Here is a 23,397-nt window from a genome sequence, read left to right as displayed (position 1 = left end):
GATGGTATATGCTCCTGCCCTAAGGGATTTTTATAATACCAAGCAGAGGTCACTAAAGCCCAGGGTTCTAGGTACTTAGTGAAGAGTTTTACAGATGGAGTTTAAGCTAAGAGGTAGGTGGAGGGGAGGGGAGGCTTGAAGTTTTCTGGGGATGCCAATGTAGACAGAGATGCCCTATGGAGTGCCCTTCTCCTTATAAGTGCCCCAAGACATAGAAAACACTGATTTATAAGAAATAAAAGGCTGGTTTATTTTTTATTTTTACAACTAGACCAATACTGCTGGCTTTACTTTATACAGCTTCCAGGAAACAAGCAGATAACTTTTGCATTGTTTTGTCTCTTAATGGAGAAGAAGACAGTTTATCTCAGCCCTCATAGGAGATGAAGCCCAGGGCTGAGAGCTGAAGGAAGTGGCCCATCCAGAGGCAGGGAGAGGAATGTCTTCCTAGGAGCTGGGTAGGGGATGGGCATGAGGTTCTGTGATTGTGAGCCATGCCATGGAGCCAAGGATACTGGTTGAGAAGGACACCAAAAGCCTTTAGAGGATGCTGAAGTCTCTGGGTCTCTTGATCCATGGAGCAGACTTTTGGGAGGAGAGTCTCAGAAGACACCTGGAGTAGCTGAGCCTCACGACAGAAGAGGACTAGCCCTCGCCAGCTGCCAACTCTCGGGACAGTGATAGGCTGAGATCCATGCCTCTTGCCCCTGTTTCATGTTCCATATAGGCCCCTGGGAATGTCACTGTGTTTTAGGGGAAAGAGGTTTTAATACCTGCTACAACTCTGTCTCTTTCTGCAGAAGCCTTGTGGACCAGACTTTGTTTGTGTGGTTTAAAGAGAGTAGTCCCATCCATGGGTCAGCCTGAAATCATTGGGTGACACTGGTTAGATCCTCAACCTATGTGGACCTCATTTTCTCCTTGCTTTTAGTATAGAGACGGAAACACAAGCTTTCACAGCTCAAACTTTTGAGCTGAGTGGAAAACTCCTGTTATAGCAATTCCCTCTCAACCAAACCCAGCCTAAAGCAAAATCAAATCAAACTACCAAAGAGCAACAATACCACAAATGAACAAGAGGTAAGATCAAGTATTTTAAAAGTTCTGTGCCATCCTGAGGTACCACAAAACATAGGAGAAAAAAAATATCAAGACAGTTTAGAAAAAAAAAGAATTCAACAAACAACATCACCACGTCTCATAAAATTCAGTGAATTTTATTACTTCCAATGCTCCATAAGTGTTCAAAATGGCTGTAAAGACTGAGTGAACTGTTTTAAAGTGGTGAGAGGGGTGTGGAAAAAAATCTTTCAAGTGGCAAAATTCAAAATCTAAATTTCAGAGCTTGGGAGAACAACTGGCCTTGAGTAGAAAATGTGATCCTCTTTGTAGAACCTCAACTTTTGGCTTCTAGAATTATTGCTGTCAGTCCTGTCAGTCATTGCTCCAAACTGCCTGGAGACAGTGGTTTCACACAGCAAACTGGAATTTCCAGCACATAGAAGCCTGGTGCTTTGGGTGTTAGCAAAAGCTGTGGTATTCCAGTGTTGCTGCCAAGAGATTTGAAGGTTATGTGAAGAGTTCCAGAAATCAAGAGCCACGTAGATATTATGTGAAGCACAGTGAAGAAAATGCCTTTTAATATATTTTCGCCAAAGGTTGATGCAAAAACCATGCATATGATGGGATCTTAATTGCTTTTTTCTAAGCTGATTGCTTTCAGGCTCTCAGTTCAGTTCAGTTACTCAGTTGTGTGTGACTCTTTGCGACCCCATGGACTGCAGCACACCAGGTCTCCATGTCTATCACCAACTCCTGCAGCTTTCTCAAACTCATGTCCATCAAGTCATCCAACCATCTCATCCTCTGTCATCCTCTACTCCTCCTGCCTTCAATCTTTCCCAGCATCAGGGTCTTTAGCAATGAGTCAGTTCTTCACATCAGGTGGCCAAAGTATTGGAGTTTCAGCTTCAGCATCAGTCCTTGCAATGAATATCCAGGACTGATATTGACTGGTTTGATCTTACAGTCCAAGGGACTCTCAAGAGTCTTCTCCAACATAAGGGATTAACCAGGGCTGCCATCACCTGAGTGGCCATGAGTTGCTGTCTGCCTCTTACTGCAGGACCTACTACCTGGTCCATTTCCCTGGACCCTACTCTAGACTTCCTTTCTAGTCTTGATGCCCCCAGGTGATTGCTTCCTGGTCACCTTGTTGGGAGCTCCAGGATGCAGCACCCACTCTGTTATATGTCCCAGGCAGACCTCTCACCACATTCAGTGAAAACCTCATCAGGACTCAAGTCTTTTGCATTTTAGTGGTGCCATTTGTTAAATCTATTGGCTGTTTTGGATTTGTTTTCTTGGACGTGGATTTTGAGAAGCTGGGACACTCTACAAATGAGAAAAGCCTCGTTTTCCTGGGATCTTGGAAGAGGGCAATTACTTGACTGTGGAGCAGTTCATTTTCCATGATGACTCATTCAGATAAGAAATCCAGAGTCCAATCTTGGCTTCAGTTATAGACTTCTTGGTTACTCTAACCATATTTTATTTATTCATTTATTCTATTTATTCATTTAATTAGCCAAGAACTTTGGTCATCTGGATAAATGTTTTAGTGCAGCATTTAAAAAATTAATGCCAGCAATCCATGATAAACAAAATACCAAAGTTTTCCATGAGGATGGGAGCAGTATGACTACCCTTCCTCTTGCCTCTGTCTCCATTATGTTCTGGCTCAGTAGTGCAGCTGATCCTATCTTTGCAGTGTTTTCTTACATCACTCATGACACTAAACGTGTGTGTTTTCCCCCAACACTGTGTACTTGTCATTTTTTCCACACCAGCTCTCCAGCTCTCCATCACCAATTGGGTGTCCAACAATTCAATTTAATTCAATTCTGACAGTTAAGCAGACCATGGGTTATAAGCTCCAGACCAAAAAGACTTTCCCACTTGAGATGCCAGCTGCAAGTGGGGTGCCCAAGGTACCCACACTTGTTCCTGCTGACTACCAGAGTCACTTCCTTAGGATAAACTCAGGTGTGATTGAAAAGGCATGTTATGAATAACAAAATATGCTCTTGTCACTTAGGAAATTCCAAGGGCTTTAGGAGTTCTTTGCCAGGAATCAAAGACCAATATGTATTTTCTGTTATACCGCACTATCTGTGCTTAAAATTTTGATATTTTTTCATTAAGGATTTTCCTGTTGATTTTGATTTTTAAAAATCAAAATTTGTCTTGACTACTGAGCTTTTTGACACTCCCTTAAATTTGGTGTCTAGATAAGTGCCTTATTCATCTCCCCTGAGGGCCCTGCTTCTCATCCTCCCATTATGGGACCCTGACAAAGGTAGAAGTGGTAAGGCCTTCAATATAAGATGTACATGTATCAAATAATTTAATGACCACTATTTATTATTGTTGTTGTTCAGTTACTAACTGGTATCTGACTCTTTGTGACCCCATGGACAGCAGCATGCCAGCCTTCCCTGTCTTTAACTATCTCCCAGAATTTGCTCAAACTCATGTCCATTGAGTGGGTGATGGACATCCAACCATCTCATCCTCTGTCACCCCCTTCTCCTCCTGCCCTTAATCTTTTCCAGCATCAGGGTCTTTCCCAATGAGTCAGCTCTTCACATCAGGTGGCCAAAGTACTGGAGCTTCAGCTTTGATATCAGTCTTTCCAGTGAACATTCAGGGTTGATTTCCTTTAGGATGGACTGGTTAGATCTCCTTGCAGTCCAAGGGACTCTCAACAGTCTTCTCCAGTGCCACAATTCAAAAGCACCAAATTCTTTGGTGCTCAGCCTTCTTTATGGTCCAACTCTCACATCCTGGTATGTGACCAGTATCTACTGGTATGTGACCAGTATATCTTTATAGAGACCAGTTAACTTGACCTGTACAGATCTATGCAGATCAGTGGAATCACTGAGCAGGGCAGGCATTGAACAGACGGGGGTATTGACTTAGGGTCAAATTGCTACCTCATCTGTGCTCACAGGCTGGAGAGCTCTGGGGTACCAGTTACATGAGAAAGTGGGTTACAGCCTCAAATCAACTTAGAGTCTTTGGTTGAAATGGTCTCTCTGGGCCTCAATTTTCTTTCATATATAAGAAAACTTGCAGTTAACCTTTTCTAATATTATTTTTTGTTAGCTCTAAATATTTACAACTCAATCTTGTTTTTCTCAAAGTAGGTCTTCAAAGTGATTTTTCTAAAAATTAGCCTTTAAAAATGTATATCTTCATTTTACATGATGGCGAATTTTGCAAATTAGAAAAGTACAGAGGAGAAAATAAAAATTGTTTATTATTCTACTTTCCAGGGATAACTGCTATTGATATTCTAGTATATCTAGTCCACACACACACACACACACACACACACACACACATACACACACTGTCTATTAAATGCACACTGATTTTGGAAATCTTTATAGGTTTAGGAGAGGAATGGTTGACTGGAAAGATAGTATGAGGAATTTTTCACTCATCCAGGGCCTACTTTGGGCAAGCTCTGTGTCAAAGTTTAATTTTCACAACCATTTTATATCCATTTTACATATGAGAAAACTGAGGTTTAGAAAGCTTGAATGACTTTCCCTAGTCATGTGCTAAGTGAATCAATAACCCAGGCCTGTCAGAGGCTGGGTCCATATGTAGGAAAAGCCTTGATTATTATTAACTATTAAAATATAAAATAAATAGAGTATTAAATACATACTATTTCCATCACTCTCATGGCAAAAAGGAGTATGGAAATAAAAGCTTCCCTCCATGTATGAGTATGTGTATTTTTACTAAAGTTGAATATAGTGTGGCACTCTGAGAGTTCAAATTTAGATAAAGTCTATGGTGATGGAATTCCAGTTGAGTTATTTCAAATCCTGAAAGATGATGCTGCGAAAGTCCTGCACTCAATATGCCAGCAAATTTGGAAAACTCAGCAGCGGCCATAGGACTGGAAAAGGTCCATTTTCATTCCAATCCCAAAGAAAGGCAATGCCAAAGAATGCTCAAACTACTGCACAATTGCACTCATCTCACACGCTAGTAAAGTAATGCTCAAAATTCTGCAAGCCAGGACTCAGCAATACATGAACCGTGAACTTCCAGATGTTCAAGCTGGTTTTAGAAGAGGCAGAGGAACCAGAGATCAAATTGCCAACATCTGCTGCATCATGGAAAAAGCAAGAGAGTTCCAGAAAAACATCTATTTCTGCTTTATTGACTATCCCAAAGCCTTTGACTGTATGGATCACAATAAACTGTGGAAAATTCTGAAAGAGATGGGAATACCAGACCACCTGACCTGCCTCTTGAGAAACCTATATGCAGGTCCGGAAGCAACAGTTAGAACTGGACATGGAACAACACATTGGTTCCAAATAGGAAAAGAAGGATGTCAAGGCTGTATATTGTCACCCTGCTTATTTAACTTATATGCAGAGTACATCATGAGAAACGCTGGGCTGGAAGAAGCACAAGCTGGAATCAAGATTGCTGGGAGAAATATCAATAACCTCAGATATGCAGATGATACCACCCTTATGGCAGAAAGTGAAGAGGAACTAAAAAGCCTCTTGATGAAAGTGAAAGAGGAGAGTGAAAAAGTTGGCTTAAAGCTCAACATTCAGAAAACGAAGATCATGGCATCTGGTCCCATCACTTCATGGGAAAGAGATGGAGAAACAGTGGAAACAGTGTCAGACTTTATTTTTGGGGGCTCCCAAACCACTGCAGATGGTGACTGCAGCCATGAAATTAAAAGACGCTTACTCCTTGGAAGGAAAGTTATGACCAACCTAGACAGCATATTGAAAAATGAGACATTACTTTGCCAACAAAGGTCCGTCTAGTCAAGGCTATGGTTTTTCCAGTGGTCATGTATGGGTGTGAGGGTTGGACTGTGAAGAAAGCTGAGCGCTGAAGAATTCATGCTTTAGAACTGTGGTGTTGGAGAAGACTCTTGAGAGTCCCTTGGACTTCAAGGAGAACCAAGCAGTCCATTCTGAAGGAGATTAGCCCTGGGATTTCTTTGGAAGGAATGATGCTAAAGCTGAAACTCCAGTACTTTGGCCACCTCATGCGAAGTGTTGACTCATTGGAAAAGACTCTGATGCTGGGAGGGATTGGGGGCAGGAGGAGAAGGGGATGACAGAGGATGAGATGGCTGGATGGCATCACTGACTCGATGGACGTGAGTCTGAGTGAACTCCGGGAGTTGGTGATGGACAGGGAGGCCTAGTGTGCTGTAATTCATGGGGTCACAAAGAGTCAGACACAACTGAGTGACTGAAGTGAACTGATACGACATTCAAAAGAGTTGTTTTTCTCTGCTTCTAGAGAGTGTGTTTTCTTGGGCAGATTTTATTCAGGTTTTGGCAAAAATGGCTTCATGGAATTTTTTTCTGAGTAGAAGAAAGGCAACTTTTTATTGAGTTAGGAAAACACATACCTAACATCAGTACTGATTGGCAGAGATGAAGCAGAGCTTTATTTTCTACTTTAAAGTTATAATTCAAAATATGGTGTTAAAAGGAGAGTCAAAACTGGTAATTGATACATCTCTAGTGTTCAGGTGCTTCTTAGGTTGGGGGTTTGAGTCCTATGTTATAAGGTAACATCTCACAGCTGCCTTCTAGGAGTTGATGGGCAGAACTTTACCCATCTGCTGGCAGAAACCCATGGGAACTAACCTGCAATATGCTTGCTTGCTTGGGTTAGCTTTATCACTTAGAGAGAATCTAGATTGAGGCAAGGACAATATTCCATAGACCAAATTGAAGTGTTTGAGCTAACAATGGACCTTTTGTAAAACGTTTTTACCATTCCCCAACATTCCAAACAGATGGAAGACTGACTAACGATGCCAGGAAGAGCAGGCTGGGTGCTGACTCTTGGTCCTTGCTGTTTGGGGCTTGGAATTAGCCTCTTCTTGTCTCTTGTTTCCTATCAATGAAACCCAAGATGGAAAACTTCCTGTCACCTCAACTCTCACCCTTGCTGCTATGTTTTGAGAAGATAATATCTGCCTGTAGATCTATACAGTGAATTTCTAGAGTACAGCATAACATCTCTGGCATGGTGCTCTGCCCCCATGGCTAGGACAAGGCAACCCACGTGGGGACCTTGGAGAGAGGACTTTTCCTCCCTCCCCCTCTTCAGAGTCTGATTTAATGGCAACTTACTCCACAGATGGAGAGTCAGGCTAGTTATAACTTAATCTACTTAGCTGTAAATAATCTTGCCCATGTCCCAATTTCTTCATCTGCAAATTGGAACTAATATTTACGTTGTAGCTCAAAGGGGATTTAGTCAGGCCTAATGAGATCAGCTGTGTCGTGGGTTTGGCTCTGGTTGGATGGAAGGCATTATATAAATATGCCGTCATTTTCATTAAGATTATTTTCATCATAATTTTATGCTAAACACAGCTGTGGCAACATGTGTTTTAAAGATTTAAATAAACATTCCAAAATTTGTGAAACCTGATTCACTTTTGCCCAATTTGGCTAAATTTGCCATCATTTTGAAAATTCTGAAGGCAAGGCTTTCAATTCACAAAGCCTCTCCCCATGGCAGAGTTTATACACTGACAAGCATAATTTTCTTTTGGGAGCTCTTTGAAAACATGGCAAAATTGTCCAACATGTTAGTCTGGCAGTTTGGAGTGGGGTTCCCTTAAAGGCACTGTGTGAGCGGAGAGTCACTCAAAAACAGAAAATGTGGGGCCACCTCAAAATCTGCCTACCACTAACACAAAAGCTTGATTTCTAGAAAAGCAGAACAAATAGAAGAGGCTTAAGCAGTTTCTCGGTTTGTGTGTTTAACATGGGGATCAAATCACGGCCATGTCAAATATTGGCCATGGGCCACTGACATCTTGAGCTGTATTAATAACTGTTTGCTTCACCTTTCCCCAGGATTAAGTGTGTGATGACCCAGCTGCACAATTTAAATGACCCAAAATATTGAATCAATGGTGCCCTGGGTATGTTTCCTGGAATGAGCCTTAAGCAGGATTATACTAGCAAAAAGCATTCAAATCTTTGGCCCACTCCCCAAAGACTGTTGGTCTTCAAGGGTTTTGAGTGGTAGGACCACAATTCCCAAGTTTCCTTTGCTGTGATGCAGATGAGTAATCAGCTAAATAGGAGTCAGTTCACAGACTGCATATTTTGGCCTTTTCTAACATGCCCACAGCTGAATATAATCAGTGTTGAGCAGTGATTAGTCAAGTTCACAACCTTTTGTTGACTTTTTAATGTATCTTTAGACAACTGTATCCTTATTCTTAAATAGATTACATACCCAGTGATTGCCTGCCTTGGTTTTATAACATTTCAAGTTGCCTTAGAGTTATACATTTTAGAAATATTTTTCTTTGACTTACTTAAAGAATAAACACATACACAAGAGTGCTTTGAGGAAGCAAATATTTAAGCCAAATATTGTTTCCCAGATGGCGCTAGTGGTAAAGAATCCACCTGCCAATGCAGGAGGTGCAAGAGAGGAGGGTTTGATCCCTGGATTGGGAAGATGCCCTGGAGGAGGAAATGATGACTCACTTCAGTATCCTTGCCTGGAAGAAGCCTGGCAGTCCATGGGGTCACAAAGAGTTGGACACAGACACACAAATAATTGTTTGGGAGAATCTGGCATAAACTGATAATGGTAGTGATGACCAGATTTAGAGTTTTTTGTTGACTGAAGCTTTAGGGATGCTCTAGGGAAATGGAAATACCTAAAAAAAAAAAAAAATGCTAAGGAAGGTGAAACATTGTTTCCAGGAGACAAAAGAAAGGAGATGTTTTGCTTTTCTGTACAATGCTAATATTGTTTGTTAAGCCAAAGAATCTCAAAACTTACGAAAACACTACCTTGGGAAAAAGCATATTCCTAAGCAGAGTTTTAAAGCAAATTGTACACACACATTGTCTCATTCTGTAGGTTGAATGTTCAGCCAAGATAGTACAATTTATCACATATCTTGCTAGATGAATCTGCTGTTCGTTGTCTCTAGGACTGCAACTTGAGGAAAACACTTCAGGTGACTTCCTTTCTAAGCCAGTTCATGAGAGTAGTAGGAAATCAGTGTTTTCCAAGAAGACACAGACACACTGTTCTTAGAGAGGCACCCTCTGCACTCCCCATCCACGAAGTCCTGGAGGCGAGAATATGAAATGTATCCCTAGAGGTTCCAATAAATATCTGAGAGAGTTCTTAGGGTAAGGGCAGAGATGGGAGGCAGCTCTTCAGGTGTCCAGGAAGTGGGAGAATGGACAGCCACTGTGATTCTGGCATCTGTGTAGTGTGAACCCGTTGGTGGTATGGAAGGAAGAATAATGTAAGCCCCAAAGGTGTCTGCATCCTAATATCTGGAACCTGTGACTATGTTACCTTAAATAAAAGGGGTTTTGAAGATGTGATTAAGTTAAAGACCTTGAGTTAGGGAAATTTTCCTGGATTATCTTGGTGTTTCCAATATAGTTCTAAAAGAGCGAGAGGTCCTATAAGAAGGAGGTAGGAGGGTCAGAGGAAGCATATGAGGCAGTGTGATGATGAAGCAGAGATAGACTGGAAGAGACTACACTGTTGGTATCGGAGGTAGAGATGAGTCCATGAGTTGGAGATGCAGACAGCCTTTAGGAGATGAGAGGCAAGGAAATAGATTCTTCTCCAAGTCTTCAAAAGGAAGGCAGCCCTGTTGACCCATTCCAGATTCAACAAGGAAATAAAATTAGAGCTGGATAAATGATCTGAGGATCTAATGTAGTCATGACTCTTCATTACAGAACCCCACCACAGAGAATGACTTCAAGAAAAAACATTGAAAACCTCTAATGGAAAAGGATCTGAAAAAGAAATATACATACATGTGTGTGTGTGTGTGTGTTTCTGTTTGTGTGTATGGCTTCTCTGATGGCTCAGATGGTACAGAATCCACCTGCAATGGCAGGGAGCCTGGGTTCTATCCCTGAGTTGTGAAGATACCTTGGAGGAAGGCATGGCTACCTAACTGCAGTGTTCTTGCTTGGAGAATTCCATGTATGAAGGAGCCTAGTGGGCTACAGTCCACGGGGTCGCAAAGAGGTGGACACGACTGAGTAACTAACACTAACTAATATATATATATACATATATATACATATATATATACATATATATATATATACACACACACACTGAATACATAATAATAATTATATAATTTTATTTTAATTATTTTTGGCCACATCATGCAGCATGTAGGATCTTAGTTCCCAGATCAGGGATTGAACCCATGCACTCTGCAGTGGAAGCATGAATTCTTTTTTTTTTTTTAATTAATTAATTTATTTTAATTGGAAGCTAATTACTTTACAATATTGTAGTGGTTTTGCCATACATTGACATGAATCAGCCATGGGTGTGCGTGTGTCCCCCATCCTGAACCCCCTCCCGCCTCCCTCCCCATTCCATCCCTCAGGGTCATCCCAGTGCACCAGCCCTGAGCACCCTGTCTCATGCATCGAACCTGGACTGGCAATCTGTTTCACATATGGTAATATACATGTTTCAATGCTATTGTCCCAAATCATCCCACCCTCGCCTTCTCCCATCGAGTCCAAAAGTATGTTCTTGACATCTATGTCTCTTTTGCTGTCTCACATATAGGGTTGTTGTTACTATCTTTCTAAATCCCATATATATGTGTTCAGTTCAGTTCAGTTCAGTTCAGTCACTCAGTCATGTCTGACTCTTTGCGACCCCATGAACCACAGCACACCAGGCCTCCCTGTCCATCACCAACTCCCAGAGTCCACCCAAACTCATGTCCATTGTGTTGGTGATGCCATCCAACCATCTCATCCTCTGTCGTCCCCTTGTCCTACTCTCCTCAATCTTTCCCAGCATCAGGGTCTCTTCAAATGAGTCAGCTCTTCGCATCAGGTGGCCAAAATATTGGAGTTTCAGCTTCAACATCAGTCCTTCCAATGAACACCCAGGTGTGATGTCCTTTAGGATGGACTGGTTGGATCTGCTTGCAGTCCAAGGGACTCTCAAGAGTCTTCTCCAACACCACAATTCAAAAGCATCAATTCTTCTGTGCTCAGCTTTCTTTATAGTCCAACTCTCACATCCATACACGACTACTGGAAAAACCATAGCTTTGACTAGATGGACCTTTGTTGACAAAGTAATGTCTCTGCTTTTTAATATGTTACCTAGGTTGGTCATAACTTTCCTTCCAAGGAGTAAGCGTCTTTTAATTTCCTGGCTGCAATCACCAGCTGCAGTGATTTTGGAGCCCCCAAAAATAAAGTCAGCCACTGTTTCCACTGTTTCCCTATCTATTTGCCATAAAGTGATGGGACTGAATGCCACGATCCTAGTTTTCTGAATGCTGAGCTTTAAGCCAACTTTTTCACTCTCCTCTTTCACTTTTATCAAGAGGCTTTTAGTTCTTCTTCACTTTCTGCCATAAGGGTGGTGTCATCTGCATATCTGAGGTTATTGATATTTCTCCCAGCAATCTTGACTCCAGCTTGTGTTTCTTCCAGCCCAGCGTTTCTCATGAGGTACTCTGCATGTAAATTAAATAGCAGGGTTACAATATACAGCCTTGATGTACTCCTTTTCCTACTTGGAACAAGTCTGTTGTTCCATGTCCAGTTCTAACTGTTGCTTCCTGACCTGCATATAGGTTTCTCAAGAGGCAGGTCAGGTGGTCTGGTATTCCCATCTCTTGAAGAATTTTCCACAGTTTATTGTGATCCACACAGTCAAAGGCTTTGGCATAGTCAATAAAGCAGAAATAGATGTTTTTCTGGAACTCTCTTGCTTTTTCGATGATCCAGTGAATGTTAGCAATTTGATCTCTGGTTCTTCTGCCTTTTCTAAAACCAGCTTGAAAATCTGGAAGTTCACAGTTCACGTATGTGTTAATATACTGTATTGATGTTTTTCTTTCTGACTTACTTCACTCTGTATAATAGGCTCCAGTTCCATCCACCTCATGAGAACTGATTCAAATGCATTCTTTTTAATAGTTGAGTAATATTCCATTGTGTATAGGTACCGGAGCTTTCTTATCCATTTGTCTGCCAATGGACATCCTTCCATGTCCTAGCTATTGTAAGCAATGCTGTGATGAACATTGGGGTACACGTGTCTCTTTATGGTTTCCTCAGTGTGTATGCCCAGCAGTGGGATTGCTGGGTCGTATGGCAGTTCTGTTTCCAGTTTTTTAAGGAATCTCCACACTGTTCTCCATAGTGGCTATACTAGTTTGCATTCCCACCAACAGTGTAAGAGGGTTCCTTTTTCTCCACACCCTCTCCAGCACTTATTGTTTGTACACTTTTTAATAGCAGCCATTCTGACTGGTGTGAGGTAGTATCTCACTGTGGTTTTGATTTGCATTTCTCTGATAATGAATGATGTTGAGCATCTTTTTGTGTGTTTGTTAGCCATCTGTATGTATTCTTTGGAGAAATATCTGTTTAAGTTCTTTGGCCTATTATTTGACTGGGTCATTTATTTTTCTGGAATTGAGCTGCAGGAGCTGCTTGTATATTTTTGAGATTAATTCTTTGTCAGTTGCTTTGCTGTTATTTTCTCCCATTCTGAAGGCTGTCTTTTCACCTTGCTTATAGTTTCCTTTGTTGTGCAGACGCTTTTAATTTTAATTAGGTCCCATTTGTTTATTTTTGCTTTTATTTCCATTACCCTGGGAGGTGGGTCATAGAGGATCCTGCTGTGATTTATGTCAGAGAGTGTTTTGCCTATGTTTTCCTCTAGGAGTTTTATAGTTTCTGGTCTTATATTTAGATCTTTAACCCATTTTGAGTTTATTTTTGTGTATGGTGTTAGAAAATGTTCTAGTTTCATTCTTTTACAAGTGGTTGACCAGTTTTCCCAGCACCACTTGTTAAAGAGATTGTCTTTTCTCCATTGTATATTTTTGCCTCCTTTGTCAAAGATAAGGTGTCCATAGGTGCATGGATTTATCTCTGGCTTTCTATTTTGTTCCATTGATCTATATTTCTGTCTTTGTGCCAGTATCATACTGTCTTGATGACTGTAGCTTTGTAGTATAGTCTGAAGTCAGGCAGCTTGATTCCTCCAGTTCCATTCTTCTTTCTCAAGATTGCTTTGGCTATTCGAGGTTTTTTGTATTTCCATACAAATTGTGAAATTATTGGTTCTAGTTCTCTGAAAAATACCATTGGTAGCTTGATAGGGGTTGCATTGAATCTATAGATTTCTTTGGGTAGTATACTCATTTTCACTATATTGATTCTTCTGATCCATGAACATGGTATAAATCTCCATCTATTTGTGGCATCTTTGATTTCTTTCATCAGTGTTTTATAGTTTTCTATATATAGGTCTTTAGTTTCTTCAGGTAGATATATTCCTAAGTATTTTATTCTTTTCATTGCAATGGAGAATAGAATTGTTTCCTTAATTTCTCTTTCTGTTTTCTCATTGTTAGTGTATAGGAATGCAAGGGATTGCTGTATGTTAATTTTATATCCAGAAATTTTACTATATTCATTGATTAGCTCCAGTAATTTTCTGGTGGTGTCTTTAGGGTTTTCTATATAGAAGATCATGTCATCTGCAAACAGTGAGAGTTTTACTTCTTTTCCAGTCTGGATTCCTTTTATTTCTTTTTCTTCTCTGATTGCTGCACCCAAAAGTTCCAAAACTATGTTGAATAGTAGTGGTAAGAGTGGGCACCCTTGTCTTGTTCCTGACTTTAGGGGAAATGCTTTCAATTTTTCACCATTGAGGATAATGTTTGTTGTGAGTTTATCATATATGCTTTTATTATGTAGAGGTATGTTCCTTCTATGCCTGCTTTCTGTAGGGTTTTTTTTTTTTTTTAATCATAAATGGATGTTGAATTTTGTCAAAGTCTTTCTCTTCATCTATTGAGATAATTATATGGTTTTAGTCTTTCAATCTTTTAATGTGGTGTATCACATTGATTGATTTGTGAATATGAAAGAACCCATGTATCCCTGGGATAAAGCTCACTTGGTCATGATGTGTGATTTTTTAAATATGTTGTTGGATTTTGTTTGCTAAAATTTTGTTGAGAATTTTTACATCTGTGTTCATCAGTAATATTGGCTTGTAGTTTTCTTTTTTGTGGCATCTTTGGTTTTGGTATTAGGGTGATGGTGGCCTCATAGAATGATTTTGGAAGTTTACTTTCCTCTGCAATTTTCTGGAAGAGTTTGAGTAGGATAGGTGTTAGCTTTTCTCTAAATTTTTGGTAGAATTCACCTGTGAAACCATCTGGTCCTGGGCTTTTGTTTGTTTGAAGATTTCTGATTACAGTTTCAATTTCTGTGCTTGTGGTGGGTCTATTAAGATTTTCTATTTCTTCCTGGTTCAGTTTTCGAAGGTTATACTTTTCTAAAAATTTGTCCATTTCTTCCAAGTTGTCCATTTTATTGGCATATAGTTTCTCATAGGAGTCTCTTATGATCCTTTGTATTTCTCTGTGGTCTGCTGTGATTTCTCCATTTTCATTTCTAATTTTGTTGATTTTATTCTTCTCCCTTTTTTTCTTGATGAATCTGGCTAATGGTTTGTCTATTTTATTTATCTTCTCAAAGAACCAGCTTTTAGTTTTGTTGGTTTTTGCTATGGTCTCCTTTGTTTCTGCCCTAATTTTTATGATTTCTTTCCTTCTACTAACCCTGGGCTTCCTCATTTCTTCTTTTTCTAGTTGCTCTAAGTGTAAAGTTAGGCTAATTATTTGACTTTTCTCTTGTTTCTTGAGGTAAACTTGTATTGCTATGAACCTTCCCCTTAGCACTGCTTTTACTGAATCCCATAGGTTTGGGGTTGTTGTGTTTTCATTTTCATTCGTTTCAATGCATAATTTGATTTCTTTTTTGATTTCTTCTGTGATTTATTGGTTATTCAGAAGTGTGTTATTTAGCCTCCATATGTTATATATACAACTCAATCAATATATATTATATATAAAACTCAATAATATATATATTATATATACAACTCAATCAATTATATATTATATATATAACTCAATAGTATACCTGCAACTAACACAATACTGTAAATTCACTATAACTCAATAAGAAATTATTAAAAAACAAACAAACTTGACTAGTTTCTTATCTGAGTCTTGAGAGAGAAGCCAGCTAGGATCCTTTCCTTAATAAGTACAGAAATATTTGAAGACTGTGGTCAAATCTCTCCTTAACTTCCTTTTCTCAAGGCCATAGAACCTTGGGTATATTCACACATTTCTTTCTAAAACTTTTAAAACTTTTAATCATTTGGGGCTTCTTTATTCAGTTTTCTTCAGCTCCCACACATTCTTTGGATATCATTTCAAAGTAAATGAAACTCTTGTGGGCTTAAGCAATGTACTCATAGGAATAAATTTGCTTTCCTATTATTTCAGGAAACTTTATTCAGAAACTGAATGCCTGGCAACTCAAACAAGGCCCCGGTTAATATCCAAAAACTGAAGAAGGAATTTAGCAAAGGGAAAAAACCCCAAACCATACAGCAGCCCTAGAACCCACATTAGAAGTTTTAAAAGGATCAACCCCCTTGAGTGTTTTTTGGTTAACTCAGTAACTGACCTGAAGGAAACATCTCTATATGGATGTTTATATATATAAGTGAAACAACAGTATCAAATAGCATTTACTTAGTGTTTAATATGTACTAGATACCTGTTTCCAGGTATTAATTCATTCAAATTTCATAACTATTGTAGGAAGTCAATGCTATTTTCATCACCCTCATTTTACATATGGGGAAACTAGAGCACAAGTAAAGTGAAATAACCTGCCCAAGATTGCATGGGAAGGAAAGCTGAAGGACTCAGAGAAGCATGGGGAGACAAGAGAAAAAAGAGAGGAGTAGAAGGAAGGGCATGAAGGTCAGATGTCTGAAGCCCTGGCATCATGAGTAATGGTGGCAAAGACCTAGAGCTCATCTGCAGAGCAGAGCTTTTTCATATTGGAGAAAATGAATATTCATGGACATGTGGGGTGGCAGGTGGGAGAAGTCTGCATCTTAAGAAGCAATGTGCCACGAGCATCCTGAGCCAAATGTATCGATGCCTGATGCCCCGGGCATCAAGAGGTTGGCTCTCTGAAGACGGAGTTATATACAAGATCGGCAAAGGAGCCCACGTCTGATTCTCTGCACTCAGCTAAAGCTCTTCAGCTCTGGGCTACAGCACACCTGCCCTGTTCTCTTAGACATCCTTAGTCTTCTGGAGGTCTGCTGTTCAAATATCTGTTGAGATGTTCATGGTAGTAATGCCTACCTCACAAGGTTGAGGGTCTGGAAAAATATTGTGCCCAGAAACACTTTTTAAACTACAAATAATTATCATTATGATGATCCCAGCTCATCAATTCAGAGCGACGAGCAAGTAATCAGGAAACCCATTTTGATGGAATTCTGCATGGGTCAAAGCTCAACATAATTAAATACAAAATGGATAATAAAGCATGTTTAAGAAACAGTGTGATTTTGATTACTGTGCCTTTCATTGTTCCTACACTGGTCATAACCAAATGTACTTGCCATCAGATACTTTGCTGTGGGATACTGAGCTTTCCAGCTACCTTTCCATGGATTTCTACATTGCTTAGGCCTCCAACTTGCTCAACTTCCTGCCCTGGACATTCAAGCTGCGGGGGAGGGATCAATAGGATGGAAACATCGAAATGTTAAAAATGGGCTTGGGAAAGTCACAGAAAAAAAAAATCTCTCAAAATGGACAAAATCCTGTAGTGCATAAATCCCAAACGCAAGCCACCCCTGGTGTTAACAAACCAAAACTAAAACATCACTAACTCCATTGTGATATGACAAATAAAATGACTGCTGGGTTAGTATATTTCTAAGAAATAGCAGAAAATCAATCATAATGACCACGTTTTTCTCTCTCTTCCTATAGGTAAGATATTTACGGACTCAGTTAAATATGTATTCTTTTGTTCAGTCAGCACCAAGATGATATTCTACTTGTCTGGGCATTTAATTAATGGCATGTTTCAAGTGTCAGTACTGTTTGTCTGTTAATGGAGAAGAGCTCAGAATTTCAGTTCTAGAGGCACTTACGTGGCTTTTTGGCAAGCTTCTGTATGATGTCCAGTCTTCACAGCTGCCAAGGAGAAGCTGAGAGCCACGTCTCTGAGGGTGGCTTGGAAGTTAGTGATGTCAGAGGAGTACGCAGAAACGTCACAATCAAACAAACAGATGGATGTGGCAAACCTCTGGATTGTGCTGCAGTTCTCATGTCAGCCCCCTCCAGGGAGATGGTCCACATGCACTGCTGTTCGATGGTGACTATGGAACTGAAAGCAAGTCTTGCAGCTTCTCATTGAAATAGCAGGAGAAAAAAAAAAAAAAAAAGCACTTGCTCCAGTTTGAGCCTTGGTGTAAAACCTAAAAACATGTGAACTTTAAACATGTTTGAAATATTTCAAATCTATTAAAGTCAAAACTGCAGAAGATTCTAAAGTAACATACAGGTGTTTATTTGAAATATTCTGTCCAAAGCTGGCTAACCACCTGCCAATCCCATCATGGATTTCATCCCAGTCCCACACCATGTTCCAGACAGCAGCCTAGCAAATGGGCTCAGAGAACGGTTCCTTCAAGATCAGCCAAGCAGAGTTTTTGTGAAATGTACTTCTCATGAAATTACACAAGGGCATTTTGGTGGAATTCTGCACGTGTCAAAGCTCAGTGTAACTAAATATAAAATGGATAATATAGCATGTTTAGGAAACAGTATAATTTTGATTACTATGACTTTTATTGTTCCCATGCTGGTCATAACCAAATGTACTTGACATGAACCATTTTACAGATGAGTTGCTTGGGAGATAGAAGCAATGTAGTAGGAATAGTGTTAATTGCTCAGTCATGTCTGAATCTTTGCAATCCTATGGACAGTAGCCCGCCAGGCTCCTCTGTCCATGAAATTCTCCAGGCAAGAATACCGGAGTGGGTAGCCATTTCCTTCTCCAGGGATCAGACTTCGGTCTCCTGCATTGCAGGCAGATTTTTTATCCTCTGAGCCACCAGGGATTTGCCATGAATTCAAAAAGCACTTGTATAGGTCCCTCACAACCCTATCTCATTTGTCTCATCTCGTCTTCTCATCTTTTTGGATTTCTTTCTATTAATTTATCTTGCACTGTTAAATTAGTGATTATTTTTGCTCTGGGCTTCTGTGGCCTGTCTTCTTTGGATTTTTCTGTATTCTTTGGTTTCAATTGGCCCTCTCATTGTTGTCCATCATTTTAGACACAAAATCCTCTCTCTGAACTTGTATAGATAAATGTGAGAGCATAGCTTTTTATTTTCTTAAATGAGAATATGACTTTAAATCCACTTGTATAAGCATTTATAAATGCAGTATTTTGTACACTTTATTTGATGAGGGTGTCTATGAATATCAGGAAGGGGAAGAGTCTTCTGATGGAGAAAAGAGACAGTAGAGAATAAAGGCTTGAGTTAGGGCCATAGGGAGAGATTGGAGGGGAGCAGCAGATGAGACAGAGGGAACTGAGGAGCAAGGAAGCATCCATACGGAGACCCTGCGGCCAATGTGTTTCGGCCAGCCCCTCTTCCCCGACGTAATTCTTTCTGACTCTTTCTTTGCTCCTCTGGGCTTAAGGTGGTCCTGTCTTCCCTGTATTGCTGATTCTTGGGTTTTCTCAATCCTTTTCAGTTCTCCTGACACTATCAACATCTTTGTGAAATGTCTCTTCAGTAAATGCTCCACCCATCTGAAATATCCTCTGGCTCCTGCCCAGGTTCAGGCCTCATCTCCCCAAGGTGGGTTAAGTTTCTAGAGGGCAGAGATCAAGTTGTGCTCACCTTTGACTCTTCATGGCCTTGGACATAAAGCCTTGTGGGAAATTCTCCATGAATGGTGAGGGCAGCAAAGAAAAGAAGGGGAGGATGGGTGAAGTGAGAAGAGTCAGAAGGGGGAAAGGAAGAAAGAGCTGCTCTGTGGGAGGGTAGAAGGTGAGCGGGTGGTGGTTTACCATAGCAATGGGGACCAACTCGGCTCCCTAGGGCTCTGCTCTCCAACCATCAGGGTAAAGCCCAAGCAGTCGGAAGGACTGAGGCCCATGCAGCCATCTTGTTAGGCACCCCCCTGACGGGTCTTTCTTTTTGAACACCCACCTGACTCCTCGTTCTGCAACATGCCTTTACTGCTACCTGTGGTGACTGTGCAATGCTAGGGGAGCAGCTTGGGCTTCTCCCTGTAAGTTAGAGGCCTTGGGAACCTCTCCTGGTGGGAGACTACCCAATGGTCCCAAACCCAGCCAGCTGCGGGACAGTGGCCACAGGTCCTCTTACTGCACTCACTGGGCTCCTATTGTATACGGAATACTAAGTGACTTCAGGATAGGAAGACATTGGGTCTCTACCCTCAACAGCTGGGGAGGTACCATGCAGAGCCCATGGGACAGGCAGGAGGGGCCTTTACAGAGCATCACGTCAACCCAAAGGGTGAATTAGAAAGTCTGATTGAAATGACATCAGCTGAGCAGAAAGCACAGTGCAGATGAGGATAGTCAGGCGGGATGACTCAGAAGGACTGGCTAGAATTTGAGCCAGATTTGCGGTGAACACATTCGACCAGGTAGCTTGGAAAATGTATTAGAAAACAATCAATCAATGTCAGGCATGGTCCTTAGGAATGTAGGTCTCTGGGTCCTCTGAGGATGTTTTATTGCTGGCAGAATAAAAACTATGTATTATATAAGGGTGTGTTCAACTGCTTTGTACTTTATTTTTTCTCAGTTTGGCAACCTCCACCAATAATGGTGTGCAGTAGAATTACAGGGATTGGAAATTTTGTTTCTGAAATTCAGATCATATGTACTGATTGAGTATTTGCAACAGATTTCTATTTAGTCATCCCCCTCTTGGCTGGTAAGGCCATGATGTGTCCAGCATGTTGGAGAGATCTTTGAGCCCATCTCAAATAAAATAGACTAATGCACATTTATTTTTGCCATTTTCATTATCACTAAATGAAATGCCAGTGAACATTTCAATATAACCTCTAGAGAAAATAAACCACTTTCCTAACAGACATCAGTTCTGTCTCAATGTAAAGTTGAACCACAGATTTGGAAAGCTCCATTCCTACTAGGCCAAAGGCACATCTCTTTGTCTCACACTGTTTCAAAGCTTTGTTACATGGAGCTCCCATCCTCAGTCTCCTCTGGAAGAAGTTGATCTCCAGAGACCAATACATGGTAAGAAAAATGGAGCATAGCATGCCTATTGAGAAGAGTCTTACATTTTTTCCCCCCTTGGTATATTCATGTTTGTGGTTTTTTTTTAATTGAAATAAACAACAAAAGATAAGATTGTTCCCTCTTGTCTCTATATTAACCATAAAACTGAAATGATGGTTTCAATGATGGAAGAGAAACATGTTTAACAAATCATTGTTGTTGTTGTTTTTCAGTTGCTAAGTTGTGTCTGATTCTTTGCAACCCCCTGGACTGCAGTACGCCAGGCTCCCCTTTCCTTCACTATCTCCCTGAGTTTGCTTAAATTCATGTCCATTGAATTGGTGATGTTATCTAACTATCTCATCTTTTGCTGCCCCCTTCTCATTTTACTTTCAATCTTTCCCAGCATCAGGGTCTTTTCCAATGAGTCAGCTCTTCACATCAGGTGGCCGATGTATTGGAGCTTCAACTTCAGTATCAGTCCTTCCAGTGAATATTTAGGGTTGATTTCCTTGCTCTCTAAGGGACTCTCGAGAGTCTTCTCCAACACCACAGCTTGAAAGCATCAATTCTTCGGTGCTCAGCCTTGTTTATAGTCCAACTATTACATTCATACATAACTACTGGAAAAGCCATAGCTTAGACTATACAGACCTTTGTCGGCAAAGTGATATCTCTTCTTTTTAATATACTGTCTAGGTTTGTCATAGTTTTCCTTGCGAGAAGCAAGCATATTTTAATTTCATGTCTGCAGACACTCTCCCCAGTGATTTTTGAGGCTAAGAAAAGAAATCTGTCACTGCTTCCACTTTCCCCCCTTCTGTTTGCCATGAAGTGATGGGACTGGATGCCGTGATCTTAGTCTTGAGTTTTAAGACAGATTTTTCACTCTCCTCTTTCACACTCATCAAGCAGCTCTTTAGTTCCTCTTCACTTTCTGCCACTAAAGTGGTATCATCTGCAAATGTGAGGTTCTTGATATTTCTCCTGGCAATCTTGATTCCAGCTTGTGATTTATCCAGCCTGGCATTACACAGGATGTACTCTGCATAGAAGTTAAATAAGCAAGGTGACAATAATACATCCTTGACATATTCCTTTCCCAATGTGTTGTTCATTAAGGTTTTAACTGTTGCTTCTTGACCCATCTACAGGTTTCTCAAGAAACAGGTATGGTGGTCTGGTATTCCCATCTCTTTAAGAATTTTTCAGTTTGTTGTGATCCACACAGTCAAAGGCTTTAATGTAGTCAATGAAACAGAAGTAGATTTTTTTTTTTTTTTTTGGAATTCCCTTGCTTTTCTATGATCTAGTGAATGCTGGCAATTTGATCTCTGGTTTCTCTGCCTTTTCTAAACCCATCTTATGCATCTGGAACTTCTCAATTCACATATTGCTGGAGTCTAGCTTGAAGGATTTTAACAAATCATAATAAAGGCAAAACAGGGCTAGAAACTAGACAAAGTTGGCCATTGGGTAGTTTAGGAAATATTATGGGGGCAATGCATTAAAGAACTAAGAAAACTGCTACCTAGAGATGATAGAGTCTCCAGTATTTCAAACATTTACTCATTCGAACTATTTCCTGAGGACCACCTCTAGGAACTGGGCAGAGTGGTTAACAACACATGAAAATCACTAGTGCTTGAGACAGACAATAAGCCACACAGATAAGTAAGGTGAGAACCCCTCTTTGTCTTTCTACCCCTAAAGTCTCATAGCAATCTGCATATAATAGAAGCCCAGTGGAAACAGTTAGAGGGCCTATGGCTGCTGTCTTAGGTCAGCCCAGGAATTCAGATTGTGCAGCACTGAATAGGCTCTGCCCTCTAGAGCTTCCCAGGGCCTCTAATTTAGAGGGAGATTCCCAAGCCAGTCCCCTACGGTTGAATGGCAGTCATCATTGGCAGGCTCTCGTCTAATACTAGGAAATGAATTGTCCGAGGAGACACATGTGCTGACAAAGCAAGAGATTTTATTGGGAAAGTGCACCTGGGTGGAGAGCAGTAGGGTAAGGGAACCCAGGAGAACTACGTTGCTGCGTGCTTGCAGTCTCAGGTTTTATGGTGATGGGATTAGTTTTCCGGTGGTCTTTGGCCAATCATTCTAATTCAGAGTCTTTCTTGAATCCATATCGCTCAGCCAAGATGGATGCTAGGGAGAGGGATTCTGGGAAGTGGACAGACACGTGGTGTATCCTTTCCACCTTTCCCGAACTCTTCCGGTTGGTGGTGGCTTATTAGTTCTGTATTCCTTATCGGGATCTCCTGTCATAAAACAACTCACTCAAATGGTTACTATGGTGCCTGACCAGGGTGGGCGGTTTCAATCAGTGTGCTTCCCCTAATAAAATGACACCCCTGCCAGCAGCCGGGACCAGACGGTAAGAGCCATAAAAGGATAAAAAGGGTGTGGCACTAGCAAGCGGGGGCTGGGCAGGGAGGCGCTGCGCGGGCTGCAGCGCTTAGAGTAAGGATCTGGCCTGAATATCCCGAGCGCTATCTGAGCGAAATAATTTGGGCTAGCAAACCAGACTGTGGAATATCTACCATGCGAAAAGCCAGCCCTAACCTAAGACACCTTCAGACCCACTCAAGGAACAAAAGACTGAACAGAGATAGCCGGCTGCAGACCGTCCCCTCCAGTGACAGGCAGCCAGAGCTGGAAGGGGGCAATCGCAGCCCCAGAGAGACATTATCTACAAAACTGTAAGCAGGCTTCTTTGCTAACTAAAACTTCTTGGGGTTCTGGACGGTCAACATTTGCCTGAGAAGGTGCGCCGGTTGTACACCTAGATAACCGAGCAGCGGGGAGGCAATAAGTCACAGCAACCGTGCTCGCCAAACACCTCATCACCTGAGCTGATCACACCTGGGAAGGGCACAAAACAGGCCCAACCGAGTCTGCGCCTCTGAGGACTACCCGAGTGCCTGAACCTGAGCGGCTTAGACCTGGGAGGTGCAAGCAGCCCAGGGCCAGCCGCGGATGGTTCCTGGCGGAGCAACCTAGAGCCTGAGCACTGTGGGCAGGCAGGCTACATGTGCCATGAGCGGGGGCAGGCCCAGTGTGGCTGAGGCACTGCGAGCACACGCCAGTGTTATTTGTTTGCAGC

General features: G+C 41.1%; 1 long non-coding RNA gene across 1 annotated transcript in view; it reads right to left on the bottom strand.

Annotated features, from left to right (window-relative positions):
- The window catches only part of LOC133228493 (uncharacterized), a 52,469-nt gene extending 35,245 nt beyond the window's left edge, over nucleotides 1-17,224 (bottom strand). Inside the window, exon 1 of the long non-coding RNA XR_009730223.1 lies at nucleotides 17,137-17,224. This is a non-coding gene — a long non-coding RNA (uncharacterized LOC133228493). The remainder of the gene's footprint in view (nucleotides 1-17,136) is intronic.
- Nucleotides 17,225-23,397: the final 6,173 nt, after the last annotated feature.

This window comes from Bos javanicus, chromosome 17 (genome assembly GCF_032452875.1).
Source record: "Bos javanicus breed banteng chromosome 17, ARS-OSU_banteng_1.0, whole genome shotgun sequence".
In the NCBI taxonomy this organism is placed as follows: Eukaryota; Metazoa; Chordata; class Mammalia; order Artiodactyla; family Bovidae; genus Bos; species Bos javanicus.
This window is presented reverse-complemented; position numbering and strand designations above follow the sequence as displayed.